At 39.6% G+C, this 19,797-nt stretch overlaps 1 protein-coding gene across 2 annotated transcripts in view; it reads left to right on the top strand.

Annotated features, from left to right (window-relative positions):
* The window catches only part of POLM (DNA polymerase mu), a 53,776-nt gene extending 34,387 nt beyond the window's left edge, over positions 1-19,389 (top strand). Inside the window, exon 13 of one of the 2 annotated variants that reach the window (XR_014473572.1) lies at positions 19,175-19,389. The gene's annotated coding sequence lies outside the window, so the exon portion shown is untranslated. Of the gene's footprint in view, positions 1-19,160 lie in introns of both variants that reach the window. The other variant, XR_014473571.1, reaches the window with a different exon arrangement.
* The last annotated feature ends 408 nt before the right edge of the window (positions 19,390-19,797 follow it).

Below are 19,797 nucleotides of genomic sequence, written 5' to 3'. Positions count from 1 at the left end.
TAAAAAACACACAAAGTTGGCATATAAATAAATGCAGGGGTTTTTTTTCCATTAGTTTTTTTGTTGAAATTTTTGAGGGGGGTTACAGAAAGAAAAAATTAGGGGAAAATGGGGAGCAATAGGAGCAAATTACATATTAAAAAAAAAACAATGCCACATTCAAATACATTTGCCCAAAAATTGCCTTAAGAGATAATGTCACATTTATATGAGATATATAGGAGAGAGAAACTAAGTGAAGTACTAAACAATACCATACAGAATAGTAAAAAATAAGTAAGTAAAAAAATATCACATTTAAGGGAAGGTATAGATTATGGGGAGCATAATGCCAGAAGGTTTGTGGAATTGCTATAGACAGAAGTACAGCCCACTTTTTCTCTATATAGAGACCAACCAAGCCATTTCATATGGATCGAGTTCAGTGAGGAGGAGGATTTGGCTCATAAAATAGTTATGTATCTTGTTTTGAATAAACATTAAAGAAGGAATCTTATCAGATTTCCATAACTGAGCTATAGCGGCCTTAGTGGCAGCGAGGACGTGACCCATTAAATATTTATCTCCTACAGATAGATGTCCTGGGTATAAATGGAGAAGTGCTATAGCTGGATCAGGGGGAATCTGTAGTCCCAGAATTACACTCAACATTTGGAACACTTTATTCCAAAGTGGCCGAATGATGGGGCACGTCCAAAATATGTGAAAAATAACCTCTAAGCCCACATTTCCTCGCACAGGAGTCGGGTACAGAAGGCCAGATTCTATGTAACCGTTCAGGAGTAAAATTAAGCCCTAAGGATAAGTTTAAAAAATATAAATTAAAACACCATGGGTAAATTAAATGATAATTTATTAAAATCAATAATATAGCATTAAGAATAAATAAAAAGAAAATATAAATAAACAAGAACCGTGAATTGGCATACATTAATGCAGTCTCTCACGTAGATGGCTAATTGGTAATGGGTCCTGAGTTGACCATTTGACCTTATAACAGTCCCTTCTATTGGCAAAAAGTCTCAACACTCAGTATGAGCAGATCTCACTTGTATTAGCCCAGTTGGGGCATGGAGTTTCTGAAGTGGAGTCTAACGTCCAGAGGGAGTTCCTAAGCCCAAGATGAATAGGTGATGGGTCTCTCCTTGTTGTGCCAATGGTCGAGCGCCTTCTGATTAAAGGATTGTCCCGAACTGGACCCAGGACACCAAGTTCCTACCTTTGACCCATTACCTTTGACCCAGTATCCCGGCCGGCGGCCACTGACGTGCTGCACCCTGCTGGTCTTTTGCTTTCTGGTGGAGCAGTGAATATATATTGGCCGAGCACAGCTTCCCTAAGCCTTAGTTGGTCGGGTGCCTTCGTCGAGAAGTATGTGCACTCTTGTGGGGGTAGACGCAGCACTCCAGACTCTCTAGTATTCCAAAAAGATATTTTTATTGAGATTGGCAACGTTTCAATACAGGCGTATTTTTGTCAGGCACCCCCACAGAGATATATATATATAATTGTAATAAATTATTTAACTATGTTTTAATTATGATTGTTTTTAGATTATAAAATAATGTTACTAATATTATATAGTAATATAATATAGTTAGGATAATGACAACCTGTCTTAAATGTGTATTGTTTTTATTGTTATGGTGTATGTATAAAGTATACAAACCGCATAGAGCATAAAATAGTTGTGTTATTATATTCCAGTAAATCGTAAGTGAGGCTCTTATAATAGATCATGGGTCCTCAAACTGCGGCCCTCCAGATGTGGTGAAACTACAATTCCCAGCATGCCGTACCACAGTTTTAACACTCCCGTATAGGAAAACTGTGGCAAGGCATGCTGGGTTTTGTAGTTTCACCACATCTGGAGGGCCGCAGTTTGAGGACCCATGTAATAGATGATCGTGCAGTATAAGCCAAAACGGGCTCTGAAAAGAGGCTTGAAATGCATGCATATAGAAAAGAGAAAAAAGCAGCTATGGTAAAATAGTCTAACAAGTGAATCAATTAAAATGGTATATTTAATAACACCTATAAACCCCCCCCCCCCACAAATATCATAGAAAAATGGAACCATGTGCATCAGTGAAATCAACCCAATGAGTAGAGTTATATCCTGCACTGAACCGAAGCGATAGTCCATATGAAGGGATCCAGAAAGGCAATATTGTGTCCTGGGTGCCGCTGGAGGTGATTTGATTCTGATGTTTCAGGTGGTGAATGAACCAGATCCAGGAACCTCAATGATGATGCTGCTAATTCTCCAGGTAAAGTAAAGCAGAGGACTTCCAAAGTGGTGGGACGTGATGATCAGTTAAATCAGCAGGTAAAGTTGGCCAAACGAAAACGAAAAAGAGGCTTGGATTCCGGAATATGCATCTTTGCCCTCTGTAGGCCGAGTAATGCTTTAAAAAAGGAGCGGTATTCTTATACAATATATCTGAGGAAGCCGCTGATCATTCTACAAGGCTGAGAAATGTGTTATACCCAGACAGAAATAAAGTGGTGTCTTGTATATAAATTATCCAGGTACCCAAATCTTGAGAAGGCTGCGCATATAGGAACAGCACCAGAGGCCGGGATGGTACGAATGGATGTAAATGATTTACCCAACAAAGTGCCTGCATGTCTGGACTTTGGTCCGAATCTACAGCTACAGTCTAAGGATCTTATTCAGGTCTTGCGCATGTGCAGCCGCTTGGTGCGAGCGAGTGTGGCTAGCAGTGCAGATGGGGGGTGTGGGGCAGGGACGAAGGGACATGCACATGGGAACGCCCAGCGTTTCATTGGCGTTCCCATGGTAATGTGTCTGTGACGCACGGGGGCGGGTAGTGGATGTCGGCTGCCCGCCTGCTTCCCGTACAGGGCGCCCACAGATTTAAGACACCGCAGAGGTGTTTTAGGTCTGCGAGCACTTGCAAAATCATTCAATGGTCAGCGATCATCGAATGATTTTGTCTTCGAATGCCAGGCTGCGAATGGATATATATGCAAAACAACCATTCCCATGCGTGCGGGGGAACTCAGCATGCGAGGAGGGGCGGATGGCATTTTGATGACTCTCAAAGCTGCGAAATTCGCAGCTTTGCCAGTCATTTTTCAATAGAAGCAGAGGCAGAACTCTGGGAGGCAATGGAGTCATCTGCCGCCGGGATCCTGCTCCCAAGGGGGCGCCTCTCCTTCCCTTTGAGTTTGAATCAGTTAATTGAAAGCAGTTTATATTGCTAATGTGGCTTACTCCCGCTTCTAACATCATTTTTGCAAGTGTCACTCCCTGTATTAGACCCATGACCTTACTGGAGACCGACACCTTACTGAATAAGCTATTTGGGGGGGGGGGGGGGGGGGGCGGCACCAGTACTTACCTTGCCTCTGGGCAACTGGGATGAACTTACGCCACTGAATAGAAGTATTTATTGAAAAACCCATCTGCATGACTGTTTGCCTGATACCTACAACTGGCTTATGACTATCTAATCGCAATGCGTGGAATGAAAGTGTGAGGTGTGCATCACCTGAATAAGCTTACTTCTAACAACATTCTGTGCTTTTTCTACATTGCTGCTTGCTTGATGCTAATAAATGTCTTATGGTTATGCTAACAACTGGCTGGGATTATTAATGCAGTGTGTGGAATGAAAGCCTGCTAAATTGCCTAAGGACTATTCCATTTAAATAAACTTGCTCCATCGGTAATTAAGCCAAGCCTCACGGAGTGTTCACTTCATTTATATTGCAGTTTACTTAGTCTAAAAACTGGTATAACAACATTGGAAAAATAGCCCCTCTTAGAGATTGTTGGCTAAATTATTATTTTTTTTAATCAACATTTTATTATGAGTTACATTAATCACATAAAATTTCAAACAGTGCCAAAGAAATTATTAATAAATAATGGAAAATATTATGGGCCTTATTCTAGTTGAGTCGGATGGCTTCGAATGCGCACGGATGGCCGATGATTGGTGTTTGCGCATGTGCAGAGGCGTGTCTGCGCATGTGCGAATACGGCGTGAATTCTGTACAGAAAATGGTCGGAACAATCTGTGGGGAGGTTCCCACAGATGGAGGAGGTGTTCACATGAAAAATCCGATCGCAGCCCATTCGGTTGGCGTCTTACCGCATTCGGACGGTGTGAGTGATCCGTACGGAAGGCGGGGCTAAGAACACTCGGTTCCTGTCTGAAAATATGCATCCGACCGAATCAACTAGAATAAGGGCCTATGTTTGGAAATATAGTTATTATCAAGTGATCCATTTTAGTTAAGGTAAAAGGAGGAAGATCTCCAATGTGGTGGTGACAAGACCATGTCCCAAAAGAGAGTTGAAAAAAAGGAAGATAAATAGAAGGAGATAGTGAGCAGAGAAGGAGGGTTCGTGGGGTTTAACCTCAGAAAAGATATATATATGTATGTATGTGTATATATATATATGTGTGTGTGTGTGTGTGTGTGTGTGTGTGTGTGTATTGAGTAGTATGACCAGAGAAATAAAATCAAAGGAACGGTGAAGGAACAGTTTGATGGACTAGCCAGGGGTTCCATATCTTATTAAATGATTTGGCAGAGTGGTTAATTATACTTCTTAGGTATTCCATTTTATATACGTACCAAATACATGCCATGATAACTGGTATGGAAGGGGCAGTATGTTTCTTACAGTCCAATGCAATCTGACAGGTTGTGGCAGAAATAATACTGTATGTGGAGCCATTTTAGTTTGAGTCCTAGTTAAATCTGGGAAGTTCAGTGGAAGTAGAAAAAATGTCATAAGGGATTGAAACCTCGAGGATATGCAAAATGAGATGTATAACTTCATTCCATAATATTAATATTTTCGGACAAGACCACCAAATATGCAGGAGCAAGCGTTTCTCTAGGCAACACCTCCAGCATCTGTCCGAAGTGTCGGGATACATTGTAGACAATCTAGAGGGAAAATAGTACCATCTAAATAGTAGTTTACATATTTTTTCTTTAATTTTCACACAAATTTAACTAGATGTAGCCTTCTCCCATATCTCCTCCCAGTCGTCAGGGTCCAAAATAATTCCCAGATCTTTTTACCAGGCGGATTCATGTGAATCTTTAGTGTTGAAAATGTCCTCAGTTAAAGAGGAATATAGATCAGAAATTAACCCCTTAGTCGAACGTCTCAAACCTAAATTTTCAAAAACAGTGGGAGGTTTGTTGGTCAGTTGTGTGCCTCTCTTTGAAGGAAAAAAAATCTAATTTGAAGAAAACCAACAAAAATCTTTAGAGGGAATTTTAGATGTTTCTTGGATTTCGGAAAATTGGGGGAAGACCAAATCCCTGGTGATGTAATTGAGAAATAGAATGTTTCCCTTCCAGTGGGGAAAGGAAGATCTGACTATACCAGGAGGAAAATCTGGGTTATGAAATAAAGGGACTATTGGGGACGGTGTAGGAGCCAATTTATATTTTATATTAGCAAAGTCCCAGACAGATAAAGAGCTTGCAATTACTGGGTGTGACTTTTACAGATTGGGGGCATTTTTCCCTAATTAGACATAAGAGGGAAGAGGCAGTGGATAAGCCCAGCTCATCAGCCTCAATATGGACCCATACCCTCCCTGCATCCGGATTGCACCATTGTAAACATTGAGCCAGTTTAGATGCTAGGTAGTATCTTTTAAAATCAGGAATGCCTAATCCCCCAACTCTTGAGTGACATTGCAGAGTTCTCAGTCTTATTCTTGGTATTCTACCATTCCAAACAAAATAAGAAGTGTGGAATTGTAGAAACTTAAATACATGTGGGGGCATATATATTGGTAATGATTGAAAAAGGTATAAGAGCAGAGGAAGCACATTCATTTTAATCAAGTTCACTCTACCTATCAATGAGATATAATTAGCAGACCATATTTGCAAATCCGACAACTTGGTCTAAAAGGCGTGGGTAGTTGGCCTGAAAAAGTTGATGGACACTGCGTGATTCCCAAATATTTTATCTTTTGTTTATGCCATTTGAAAGGGAGTGACGATTCTAAACTATTTTTAGTGTTAGCTGATAAATAGAAATCCAGTATTTCAATTTTACTGGAATTGATCTTATAACCAGAAAAGGTAGAGTAAAGCTCAATTTCTGATAGAAGATGATGTAAAGCTTGGGTCGGTTTAGTGAGAGAAATTAGGACGTCATCTGCGTACAAGGCTATTTTATGATCTGTAGGGGAAGAAATCCAAGGAATAACTCCAAGGAAAAAAACAGGCGCTTGACAAGAGTTGTCCCTCTAAGGGTTAGCAGCTGCTCAAAAGGGGGGATAGTCAGTGCCCACCTAAAAGATAAACAACAAAACCAATCACGCTCTAAGCATGTGAGCAGCACTAAGTAAATGTTTGGCACACAATAGTTTAGTACAATAGATAATTTTTACTGAATAAAATGAACAAGTGATAAGTCACAATAAAAACAATTAATGTTGACATGTAAAAAGGCTCTTCATATCACAGAAAAAAAAAAATATAATAAATTAATTGGGTACAATTGGGACCCCAGGGGGGAACAATGGATATTGGATTGGGGGGGGTGGTATGAAAGTGGAGACACAGGTAAGTGCACTTTACCAATTGGTCGGAGGTCTGGATGTCCAAGATTTCCACTTGGGTGGTAGTAAAATCCTCACAATGGTGTGCGGTTTTGTGGCACCCTTTGGAGGAAAAACGGCTTCCCCCTCGTCTGTTGGATGGAGGAGGTAGGGGAGAGATCGATTGTCCCCAAGAGATCCAGAGAGCGGTGTCCACTGATTTGACCAGGACCACGTGGAGTGGTGGTATCTGCTCACTGAACAGTGTCCTCCTATTAGGTTGCAAGTTTTAATTTTGTCACTGGATGTTTTGGGAGGCGCAGTGGCCACCGGACCGAATGGAAGAGTGATCCTGGGAGGGAGTATTGTGAGTCCGTGTGTGATAGTACACTTGGAACAAATAGAACCAATACAGGTGTAAGGGTCCACAATTGGGGTCCTGTGGGTGAAGAGCAAACAGTCCAACTGACGCGTTTCACTGCCAACTGCAGCTTTATCAAAGGTGTCTAGCAGTGACTGAAGTATGGGTATATATACCCTCCCTAATGGGCCAATGATTAACATGTGTGTGCACCAAACACAAATAAGCACAATATACATAAAATCACATAATTTACATAATAAAAAGAGAGACAGACGTATATTTCCAGGCACATAGTCTGCAATATGCAGAAAATTCCCAAAAGACAATAAGAAACGGAATGCTTTGAGAATCAGTGAGGTCACGTGACCGGATCCCATAGTGTGTGAAAAGCGGTATACTGTATAAACGCTATTAAATGGTATACAGGGAATAATGAGAAGGGGAGCCAGTGGATGAGGCTCATCTAAAATCTTATTGGCGTAAATTTAAGTGAATTAAGTAGAAGAAAAAGGGTTTTCTTACCTATGGAACGCATATGCGTTCCAAAAGACGTTTCTAAAATCAGTTCCGCTGTCACACCGGAAGCAGACGGCGGGAGCTGTAATGAGTGGTGCGACGTATATTGGGAGTCAGTTTTCTAGCGTACACTGCCTCTCAATACAAAAGTTCCGGGTCTTTTGTGGTTAGTCTGTAAAAGTACTAAACTGATTGGTTGCCGGGATGGTCACATGACTCATCCCGGATATCCCATTGCCCGTCTGGATGGTTATCTCTGCTGTGGAAACATTGCTATTAAATGGTTAAATACCGCTCACGTGACCAAGCTGATACCCATTTTTAGAGATGGCACGCAATAATTTTCAAGTGACCATTAACATGTAAGGATGAATTATCAGATTCGCAGTTGTTCTCTTTACAGATGAATATCGTTGCAGAGTGTTTTATTATTATATGGAAAGCAGATACATTTTTACTAAACATGTAACGATTAAATAAATTAATTGAAGTTAAAGGAGATAGCTGAAAGATCAACCATATCATTTAGTAGCAAGTTAGTAACATGTTGGGAAGTGTGTATTGATAATTCCATAAAGGACAAAGAGAAGGCACGCATAAAAACAAAAAAAGGGGGGAAAGAGTATATATATATATATATATATATAGATGTATATTGATAATGAATAATAATACAAATAATAATAATATGAACTTGAATAAATAAATATATAAAATTAGATGAAATTAGATAAATAATAATAGGTAAGTTATTTATACCGAAATCAGAGAGTTCTCAAATTAGTGATTATGTGACGTCCCTGTAAGGTAGGTATCGAGGACAATTCAAATAGCACCATATAGTTGGTGGGAGCAATGTCAAAAAAGCAGTATATTACATACAAAGAAAAAGACAAGGGGAGGAAGGGGGGGGGGGGGGGAGCTAGAGCACAATATTTAGTTCAGTAGCCTCGTTGAGGCCTTTTGGAAACAAACAGTCCATCTTAAAGGTCCAGAATATTTCCTGCCTGCAGAGGGTACGGAATCTATCCCCACCTCTTTTGGTGGGGGGTATATGTTCAAGGGCAATCAGAATGAGGTCCTTAGGATCTTTATTATGGCACTCGAAAAAGTGCCTGGATACACTGTGTAATAGGGAACCTTTAAGGATATTCCTACGATGTTCAAGGAATGGGGTCCTCAGGGGACGTGTGGTCCGACCCACATATTTCAAGTCACAGGTACATTATAATAGGTATATAGTAAATGGCGTATTACAGTTGATGAAGCCGCGGACCTTCATAAGATCCATAGATGTACTGACTGTCAGGGTTTTATTTAGAATATAGTTACAGGTAATGCAATGTGTTCTGCCACACTTTTAACAACCTATCGGCTTTGTGGGAAGCCAACTGGTAGCTGCGATTTGTTTATCCTGGGTATCTCGAAGACAACTAGGGGCAAGAAGATTCTTTAACGATTTGTTTTTACGGAAAATGAAGGACGGGTGAGACGGTAATACATCCCTCAATAGGGGGTCTTGTTTCAAAATTAAATGATTTTTATTTATAATTCTCCATATATCTACATAGTTCTTATTAAAGGTGGAAATGAAGGCGATTTTGTTGATGTTATTAGTAGGATCTTTATCTTTGGGCTTGTTGCACAAAAGTGTGTCCCTATCTCTCTCTACTTATTTCATAGGCCCCTTTCACCAATTGCTCAGGGTATCCACAGTCTTGGAACGATTTCATGAGTTGTACAGCTTGTCGGTCAAATGTTTTCAACTCAGAACAATTGCGTCTTAGACGCAACATTTGTCCCCTGAGGATGTTTTTGATCCAGGGGGGATAATGGGCACTTTTGAAATTTATGATTTGAATTGCCCACCATCACCCCCATGATAGCCGCATTGTCGTGGATTCTAGCCACCAGGGGTTCCATTATTAGCACGAAAATCAAATGTGACAGTAGGCAACCCTGTCTGGTCCCGTTAGCAATCCCAAAGCTCGAGGAAGAAATGCGGTTAACAGAGACCTTTGCTGAGGGGGATCGGTAGAGAGCATAAAATTCCTTCATAAAATATCCCGGAGAAACCCATTTTCCAGACCACTTCGAAGGCGAATGACCAGGAAATGCGGTTAAACACCTTCTCTGCATACAGTGCCATGATGAGGGCAGGTTTCTTTGGTTTGTGGATGGATCTATCGTTCCCCTGATATTGTCAGGTGCCTGGCGCCCTGGGATGAAACCCACTTTGTCAGAATAGACCAAAGAGGAAAGTAGGGGGGTTAGGCGTAATGTTAAGATCTTGGTATACATTTTAAGGTCCACATTTAAAAGGGAAATCACTCTATAATTTTGACATTGGGTGGGGTGATTATCGGGCTTTGGGATTACCAAAATACCTGCCTGTGTAGTTGCTGAATCAAATGAGGCCCCTTCTATAATATTATTATAGAGAGCTTAAGGTGCAGGGTTAGTTCTGTAAGAAATATCTTATAGTATTGGACTGAAATCCCATCAGGGCCAGGAGATGCTGAGGATCTCATTCTCAATTGCCTTTGCTGTCTCCTCCACCGAGATGGGCACGTTTAATGTTGAAAGCTGGGAATCGGAGATGTGGGGCAGTGGGGTTGAGTTTAGATACAAGTGTAATCCCTCAGCTCTAGTAGGAGAAGATGAATTTGGCTCTGGCAAATTATAAAGCGAGTTATAATCATCTTTAAATTCCTCTACCATAACCTTCGGGTCATATGTATAGTATTGTAATTTATTGGAGTATAATTTATTCATCATACTTTTGGATTGTCTATTTCTTAATTTATTAGCCAAAATGGTGTCTATTTTGTCCGATTTGTCATAAAAGCGTTGGCGTAATTTCTGTAGTGTAGTAGCCGCACAATTAGACAGTAAAGTGTTTAGTTGGCCTTTAAGTTCGTCTATTGGCAATAATAATGTGGCACAAGGATACTGCTTTTGTTGTGTAGTTAGAGAAACTATTTGAGTCTCCAGGAAAGAGATCTCATATATTGCCTTCCATTTAATTGCAGAAACTTTAGCAATAAGGTGGCCCCTCGGGGTAGCCTTATGAGCCTCCCAAACAACTCCAGGGGAGATCTCAGAGGATGTGTTCTCCTCAAAGTATTGTCTTATAACCTCTTTAATTTCTGCCTGTGTAGATGGGTTCTGCAATATGAAGTCGTTCAGACGCCACTTACGTTCTCCATTGCGAGTTCTATGAATGTCTATCAAAATATACCGTAGTGGTTAGTCCAGATGAAAGGAGTCATCCCTGCATCAAGGACCACAGAGGAAATATATTTTTTAGATATATGGATCCTATCAATCCTTGAATAGCAATTATGTGGGGCCGAAAAATGTGTATATAGTCTCTTGCTGACGAATATTTCAGCCTCCATGAATCACACAGGCCAAATTGTTTCAAAGAGGACACAAGTGTGGGAGACTTTAGACAAGTTGGGATTTATTTTGCAAGAGTGAGAAGAGGAAGGCATACTCAATTTGTCTAAGAGAGGGTCAATTACAGTATTATACATCTGGGAGGTGATTTTGTGTCCCTGTGCCACTTTACCAATATGCCTCACATTAACCGACAATAAGTGCCATGGATTGTTATGGGGGTTGATTTGTATGGTCAGCAGCAATCAGATGGTCCCAAAAAGGGGAGGGACATTCCATGAGATTTACTGAGGTTTGCCCCAAGAACAAAGAAGGGAGAGCGAGGAAGAGGAGAGAAAGAGATTGGAACCATAGAACCGAAAAGAAAAAGAAGAAAGGTAAGGTGCCTAAACAGAAGAAGGGTCACACTAGGGAACTGCCACAGTAAACATGTGCTTTCAACATCAATAGTAACAGAACAAGGGAGCATGGGGGTAGTGGTAAGGACATACAATACGGCTGACAGAACCTGAGTCCTAAACCATATATTGCACAGCCTCAAACAATTAAACAAAATAATCAATTCTCAGTTTATGTATTTTTCTGTTTACACCGGCCAGTTATATTGCAGTATTGTTCTTATTGTTATTATAACGATAAAGATTTTTTTACATAAAAAAATATCTGTATCAAATCCAAAAATGCTGTTTTTTGTATCTATCTTTGGTCTAGTAGTAATCCAATTATTATTCTAACTTTGGTGTGGAGAACTTCCCCTCCTCTTTATTACTTAATTTACAGGATTGTCTCTAGGTTTCCGTATATTTTTCATATATTCATTTTACCTCATTTTGTTCTTTGTTATTACAATGCTGCTGATCCATGTGGAAATCCTTTTATTCCGTCCTAGTTATGGCTGTGGTAAAATGCTGTGACTTGTATTTCCACATTTCAACAGAATTTGGAATAATAATACTTGATACCATTAAATGAAACCATTATTTAATATCTTTATGAAATATCACAGTCTGCAAGTTTGAGCCTAATTGTCCACCCTTCCCTTTGAGTGAGTCCTACTGTATTTAATGTAAACATACCTCTGTTGTATTAATATTCTACTGTTTTCTTTTTACCGTTGTACTGTCTGTAATGAGTTTGTATGTGTGTGTATGTAGAACTATAACTATATTTGTGTGTGTGTGTTTATATAATATATATTATTTATTTATATAATTGGACATTTCTATTGTATCTCAATGTGATCATCCACTGTCTCTATGCAGTACTTTTTTAAAGTAGATATTGATGAAGAAAAAAATGACACCGTAAATGCATTCAACTTCAAATTATTTCTTTTTTTTTTTTCATAACATTATTAATAAACATGAAAAGATCATTTCCAAAGTGTAATCATCAAACAAAATGCATTTAATAATGGGGAGATCACTTAATCAATATTGTGGCAATGGCGGCGGAAGAAAAATAAACTATAGCGCCATGGAGTTTGCCAGTGGTAACAGTAAAAGAAATGTAAATATATTTTTGTACCATGAAAGTTTTTCATTTGCATTCTATAAAAATAACTTGCAACTCATCTTCCCCTTTAATCTGTTCCATGATTTGCTTTTGGTTTCTCCACCGTTTTTAAAAAAACGGCTCTGATGGAATCAAAGTGGCCACAGATGACCGGTAGTTTCTTGCCAGTCTAGAGTATGTTCTTATATAGTTCTTCCAAAATGTAAGGTGGTTAACATTTAGAGCTGCCAATGGAGTACCTGAAACAAGGTTTTGAAACTGATTTGACACTTGTAAGTCTTCTCTGTTGCCTTACTTGTTTCCAGAAATATATTAAAAAGGCTTTCCAAAATACACAGACATTTCCTGTGGCATCTGTGACAAACTTGTAGACCGCTCATGTAACTGTGATGCTTCTTCTGCTCTTTTTGTGTGGTCTTTAACATTTTAAATACATAGGCGAGCATTGCCCCTTTTGCACCATGGGAGGTTTGTGTTCTTCCTGAGCTCGCTCGACATCATCCGGATTATTTTAATTGTTTTTAAACATACCGTACATGCTAGTGATATTTGAAACGATATCGCTCAGAAGAGACAAAATAAGCAATATGATTAATATATTGCATAGTGTGTACTTCCTCTAGCATTCTTAGAAAATAATACATTCCTATAAAATGTTCACCATGACACATCCATTACCACTGAACAAGTAGAATTGCTCTTTTCTAAAAATGCGGATGGTAAGTAGAACAGGGTAGGTGGACTTGATCAGGACTGCAGAGAGAACAATTTGAAGCTTGACCTTATCACAGAGATACAGGTACAACACCAATTATCCAGCACCTGATGGTGCGGCGGCACTTCTTCTTTTCTTTTTTTTTTAAACCAGACACATCAGGTGCCAGTGGGCTCAGATAGGTTACAGGCAAATCCAGCAAAATGGATAAAAATGGAACCATGGGGGCCAGATTATCGATGGACTACCTGTAGTATATGCTGCAGACTTTCATGCTGACCAGGAGGGGGAGGGATGCAACGTGACAACATCAGCCAGGAGCAAATCTGGGAGGGGCATGACCAGAGTAATCACACACACTGTAAAAGTACTGAAGACAAAAAACCTGAAAGATCATGGCCGATAAGGTGACACTCCCACAGATGCCACCCACTAATCAATACACTTAACCATAAAGATGCATATTTTCCCAAAAATAGGCACATCGCCAAGATGCGTTATGAGCCTTATCGCCTGAACCTAACATGCCAGCTGATTGCACAGGGGACTCCTAATGTTCATATGGATCAAAGTAGCGCTTCAGCCCTTTCCAATATATTTTTCAGCTCTTAATACCGATTGTCTTAAAAGAAAAGATTCCATTATGTTGTTAATATTCATGAAGAATTGAATGGTCCATTTTAAGTAAGATTTTCATAACAATCTCTCTTGACAAACATGCTGAAACTGACCATTGTGCTATGTTCAGTCATTCCCAGTTTCGTGTGACGTATGACTTGTCATGTGACTGGATCTTCACTTTTCTACTCCTAAAACACATGGACACAGACAGCCCTTTGTAACACTGGTCTAAGGATACAGTAAATCTAAGCAATTATTTCACTTTGTTACTCCATGTTACAGCATAGTACGTGATTTCCCATTTTAAAAGAAATGCCCTTCGGTGAATGTTTTATTTGTACTGGTCTCCATTAACATTTTTTGTCTTGCCCACCAAGGCGGCACTGTAACCGCTTTAATAATATCTGAAAATAAATATTGATAACCTTCATGGAACACTCACCTTGTAAGTTGCTGGCAGTACAGTACAGCAGAGTTCTAGTACTCCTTTGATGGAGATGTACTCAAGTCAGGTGCAGTTTTTAAACTGAGAGCAAGTATTCCACCCATAAACAAGCCTGCAGGCACTGGCGGGTTCTTGTTGCGTCTGCCTAATATTTACAAGTAGCAATTGTTTAAAAGCCAAAACTAAACTTGCTTTGTCTTTCAAATGCATGCTCCTCTAGAACAATAGATTTTAATTAGAGTATAAAAAGTTTTATTTAACAGCTTGTTCTTTGTAAAATGTAGGACACCCCTATCATCACTGAGTTGCAAGTACAAAAATCTAATTAATATCTTGGAGACTGAACAATCAGAGAAATCTGTACAATCAACCATACCTACAAATTTGGTGTCATTCTCGACTGTCCTTTGTTACCCACATTCAGTCTCATCTAAAAAAACTATAAAAAAAAATACACACAAGGCATTGCAAAAACTCTCTCATGGCCCTCCTAGGCCAAAAGTTTCTTATTGAGAAATTTTGAAAAATATATTAAATGAAGTCATCCTTAGAATTAAGGAATGAGGGACAGGATTTGCTTCTGATTGTCCATATATTATATGATTGGAAGCCGCAAGCAGTGGTTTTACCTATTACGTAAACCTATATAAAAGCCAAATACCACCAACTGACTCATCATGAGATCTCCAGAACCATAAGGACTAGGAACTTGAAGTTTGTACAGTAGCTTTTTTTGTGACAAAGGCACCCACTAAGAAAATTCTATCCTTAAAGGGGTGAAATGTTTATTTATTTTTTACAAATTCTATATTATATCTTTATCCAGATGAGATTTAGCTTTTGTTGCATACAAACGTTACCAAATTAAGCGCCTCTGGGGATCAAACGGTAACGGTACTGCTCCCCCATTGGCAGCTATTACTGCTGCCGGCGCCACTCAAGAAAAAAAAATGTATGGTATTGAGCTGGATGAAGGGGGGGGGGGTGCCTCTGGGGATCTGGTCGACCTTTTTGCATTTCAACCTTTTTGATTGTCGAACTAATAGTGTTGACCTAATGGTGTTCTATCTTTTTGCCTCAGATCCCTTGTCCCGGTTTCGTTTTCAGACATGAAAGAAAAATTCAATCCTATTTAACTATTCTTCATGTATTTACAGATTAGACATTTTATACAAACAATGTCAATTATTAATGTGCAAGATATTGATCCCATTCCATCTCTCTTGTTGCTTGTTTCTATCAGAACAAATAAACTATGCTACTATTACACTATTTTAGATGTTACACTTAAGATGTTGTTCAATTTTTTTTATCCTTGATTAGATACCTGATATTTTTTACCTGGATGATATTTAAAAATATTGCCATACTACTTTGAAGCATCTACACATCATTCCAGGAGGTACATGCATATTTCTCCCCAGCGCAAAGGGCACATACAGTATGGTCGAAGAGGAAACAGTCAAATGTGTAAAGTGCGGTCAATGTAATGCCTCGTATTTAAATAATTTATGGCAGTGTAAAAAAAAAGCCTTTTTTTGGAATACACTCATTAATTTGTTCAATTCCATGTTCTAGATGAAATTATCTAAAAAATATACTTGTATGTATATTGTCTAATTTTAAGGTATGAGACGGGGAACATAAGAAGGAGCTTTTACTATTCCTGTTCCATTGTAATTATGGGAATAACCAGTAAACTAATACTCAAACATTGGATTAGACCCACTGCTCCATAAATAGCGGAAGTTAAAAGTATGATGCTACATACTACTAAGACGATATACATGGAATGCAAGGCAAAACCTTCTGATGTAAAACATGGAATCACCAGGGCCAGATTAACAATGGGCCTGATGGAGCTATAGCTCCAGGCCCACTCTCCAAATAGGCCCATTTTGCAGCTGAGGACCAGGACTTTCCAACGAGCCCAGCGTCGCTAGCCCCCCGGGAACCAGAGATACTGCCAGGGAAAGCTGGAACGTTTTCCCCATAGGATAACATGGGACCCGCTAATTCCGACCTCCACCCGGTTCCAAAGGCTGCCAGTTCCCCCTCCGGCATCACAGAAGCTTGAGGTTGATCTCAGTCAAACCCAAATCGCTGGACCTTCAATATGATACCTGGTCTATATGGGTTCATTGGTTCTAGAGATATTGCGGATCAACCAATTTTTTTTCATTTCTGTTTCATGGCTCTTGATGTTGTTTGAGGACAGATTTCTCTTGAACCAAACGGCCCAGTTTCACTGGACGAAAAACATTTGAAGCCTACATGTAAATGGGTCAGTTGGTTACGAAATGTGAATTTTGCCTTAATCTGTGTGGCATAACGTGAATTTTGACTCAATCCTTGTGCCATAGGGGGAGATTCTCTAAGAATCTCCGCCCCCTATCGCCGCCCATCGCATTTATAATTATTGCATATGTTCTAACATATGCGATAATTATAGCAAAGGACAGCTCTTGCGTTAAGAGCTGTCCTTTGCGGTGAGAGTCGCCGGGTCCCAGCAGGTCCCGGCAGGTCCCGGCGGCTCCCCCTCCCTCCCACACCCGGCGCTGCTCCCTCCCTGCACCCGGAAGAGGATCAGTGCAGGGAGGAGGTCACAGGTCCGGGCAGCACAACTCTGTGCTGCCCGGACACAGGTGAGGGGGCGGCGGGGGGGCGTTGTGGGGCGGCGGTGGGATGCGATAGAAGCCCATAGGCTTCTATGGGGCATCGCCAGATTTTTCTGGCGATGCCACGGTAACCCGGCGGGGGATGTTTACAGCATCCCAAAATGCGGTAAAAACCCAGATAACAGGGTTTTTACCGCATTTTTAGTTTAGAGAATCTCCCCCATAGTGTGAAGTTTGGCTCAGTCTGTGTGAATTTTGGCTCATTCCATGTGGCATAATGTGTAAGAGGCAAGTACAGTATAAGGGGGGGTTACTATTGTGTTGCCTTAATTATTGTGCTAGACATCTGAAGATGTCAAGGTTTAACCCCCATGTTTGTCTTACCCTTATTCTTCTCCCTTAACTGTCTAATGTCCTACGTATGAAGTTATTGTGATTTCAGTGTTTTCATATAGGGTTATATGTTTTGCTTCTTTCTTTGTGTACCACATTTTCTATTTTTTTATGACAAAGTACATTCATCATTGTAGTGTAATTCATATTTTTATTATATACATCACTATAGATGATGAGCTGACATGTTTTAGTCTTCAAACGTAATTTCCCAGTAGGAATTGGTAGGAATTGGTATCCCACGTGTTTATGATTTGTTTTTGTTTTTTATTTATTTAAAAAAAAAAATATCCAAAATTGAGAATTCTTCAATAAATTGTTTAGAGATGATACCTTAAGCTACATACACATTAGAGGACACTCTAAAAGATGCAATGTCTTCAATGATTTCCATTGCACTGGTTTGAACTTCCTTAAACAATTGTAGAAATATCATTCAGTGGGCACTTCTAGGATTATAGCTGTTTATGAATATGTAGTCTAGATTGAACTGCATGTGCAGACAGCAGAGAGGGCCACTAACGACCCGCGGGAGCGCATATTGTTACCAATTTAGGCCCTCATTCTGGTTGACCCCCATCTAAACGCCACCCGCATGAATGCCCTCCCCCCTCCTCGCCCGCCAATTTCCCTGCACGCATGCGAATAGATGTTTAGCATAATGTTTGTCGAATATCAAATGATTTCTTCAGTGCTTGCCCCTCTCTGGTGTCTTTGGTCTTACCGGTATGGGAAGCAGGTGGGTTGCTGACATCCGGTGACATCAGCTGCCCGGCACCCGCGTCATGGCCGCATTTTCATGGGAACGCCCATGAAATGCTGGGTGTTCCCATGGGTGCAACCCCTCGCTGCCACCCCACACCCCCTGCCGCACTGCTAGGTACGAACGGGCTGGTGAATAATCAATTTGCTGTGTCTGATCGCACCAAGTGGCTGCACACACGCATAAATGTGCATGCGCAGTCATTAAACATCTTGCCCTCTGTGCGAACGCGCAGGGGAGCAATCCAGCTAGAATAAGGGCTTCAGTGTGTACACACTAAACGATATGCACAAAATCGATGTTTGTTATTTGTGCATATCGTTAAAAAAATTGTCTAATGTGTACCCAGCTATAGGGTGTAATACTTTATATAAGCAGCTTTGCTGAGCTGAGCAGTCACAGATATTATCAGAAGACCACACTCAACAGTACAGGTTCTGTATATGTTTAACATATTTTATTCAGATTTGATATACAAATAACAATGTATAAGATTCTCAATAAATGCACAATACATAAAAAAAATAATAATAAGGAAAAAAATAATAATAATAAAAAAATAAAAATAAATACAATAAAACAGGACAATGTCGTCCATGCTATTGCAAAGAACACACCATAAAATTGCAAATTGACACATAAATCTTGCTTATAAAATTGTTCCTATACCTTTTGAAAGTGTTACCATATCTACTCTTACATTAATGTTTTAAGTTATTTCGGATGAATAATGTTGAAGGACATAGTATATAAAATAAAAAAAATTAAATAAAATATAGCCCGGGGATATTCAATTTGTAAGAGTTCTTCAGAGATGCTTTTTCAAATGAGTTACCATGCAAAAGGTCAAAATTAAAATTTATAATACTAAATTCTCAAGATGGTCAAATTTTTTCCTGCCCTGTATAGATTGTGTAAAAACATACCATGGATTCCATATTTGAATAAATTTTATGGAGTTGTTCTGTAGAAAAACCGTTATCTTCTCCATTGAAGCTACAAACCAAATCTTATTTGCCACTGTTTGAACTGAAGGAGGGTTTTGATTCTTCCAGTGTAATGCAACAAGACATCTTGCCGCACTTAGTATGTGGCTTGCTAATTTTTCTGAAAGAGGGTCTAGAGAAGTTATCGGATGTCCCAACAGTTCTGTATATTATTTTCATTTTCCTTTATTTTGTTTATTAAGGATTGAGCATAATGACAATACATTTTTCAGTTGCAGTTAGACATTACAATTTATATGTTATACAGTTTTTATCTCCCAGAGAAATGAATACAGATGTCGGTAAAAAAAAACAACAACAGAGTACATGAAAAATGCAGGATTTAGATGGACATGACTGGAAAGATGCTCGTATTCAAGCGGCGGCGCTACTTGCTGGAAGATCTATCGGGTCATTACCAGAGAGGATACGAGTTTCATACCACTGAGTTGAACGGAAGCATTTCTAAATCTGTATTTTGAGGTAATTTGATAATGAATCAATAAAACCCTCCCATATCTGAAAGCATTTTTCTGTGCGTTCTTCTTTTTGGAGAGACGTCTCCACCCATTCCTTATGAAACACATGGAAGAGTTTGGCCCTAAACAAAGGTTTAGTAGGAGGCTCTACGTGGATCCATTAATGTAAAATACATTTGCGGGCAACTGCTGAAATGAAATGATGAGCATTACCTATTTACTATCTCGTAAGATAGATGTGTTGAGAGGGAAAATCCCTAGAATCGCCCATTCTGTGGGAGACCACTTAAAAGATATGTGTTTAAATGTGGCATTAGGGCTGCCGCATTTTGGGCAGATATCTGTGTCCATTATGGTAGATATTATAAAACATCTCTATACATTGAGGCCGGTAATGTTTTCCATGAGTATTAAAAGGAATGTAGT

The sequence above is a fragment of the Crinia signifera genome, chromosome 4 (genome assembly GCF_055691185.1).
Source record: "Crinia signifera chromosome 4, ASM5569118v1, whole genome shotgun sequence".
Taxonomy (NCBI): Eukaryota; Metazoa; Chordata; class Amphibia; order Anura; family Myobatrachidae; genus Crinia; species Crinia signifera.
The sequence above is the reverse complement of the archived record's forward strand: the minus strand, read 5'-3'. Positions and strand labels throughout refer to the sequence as shown.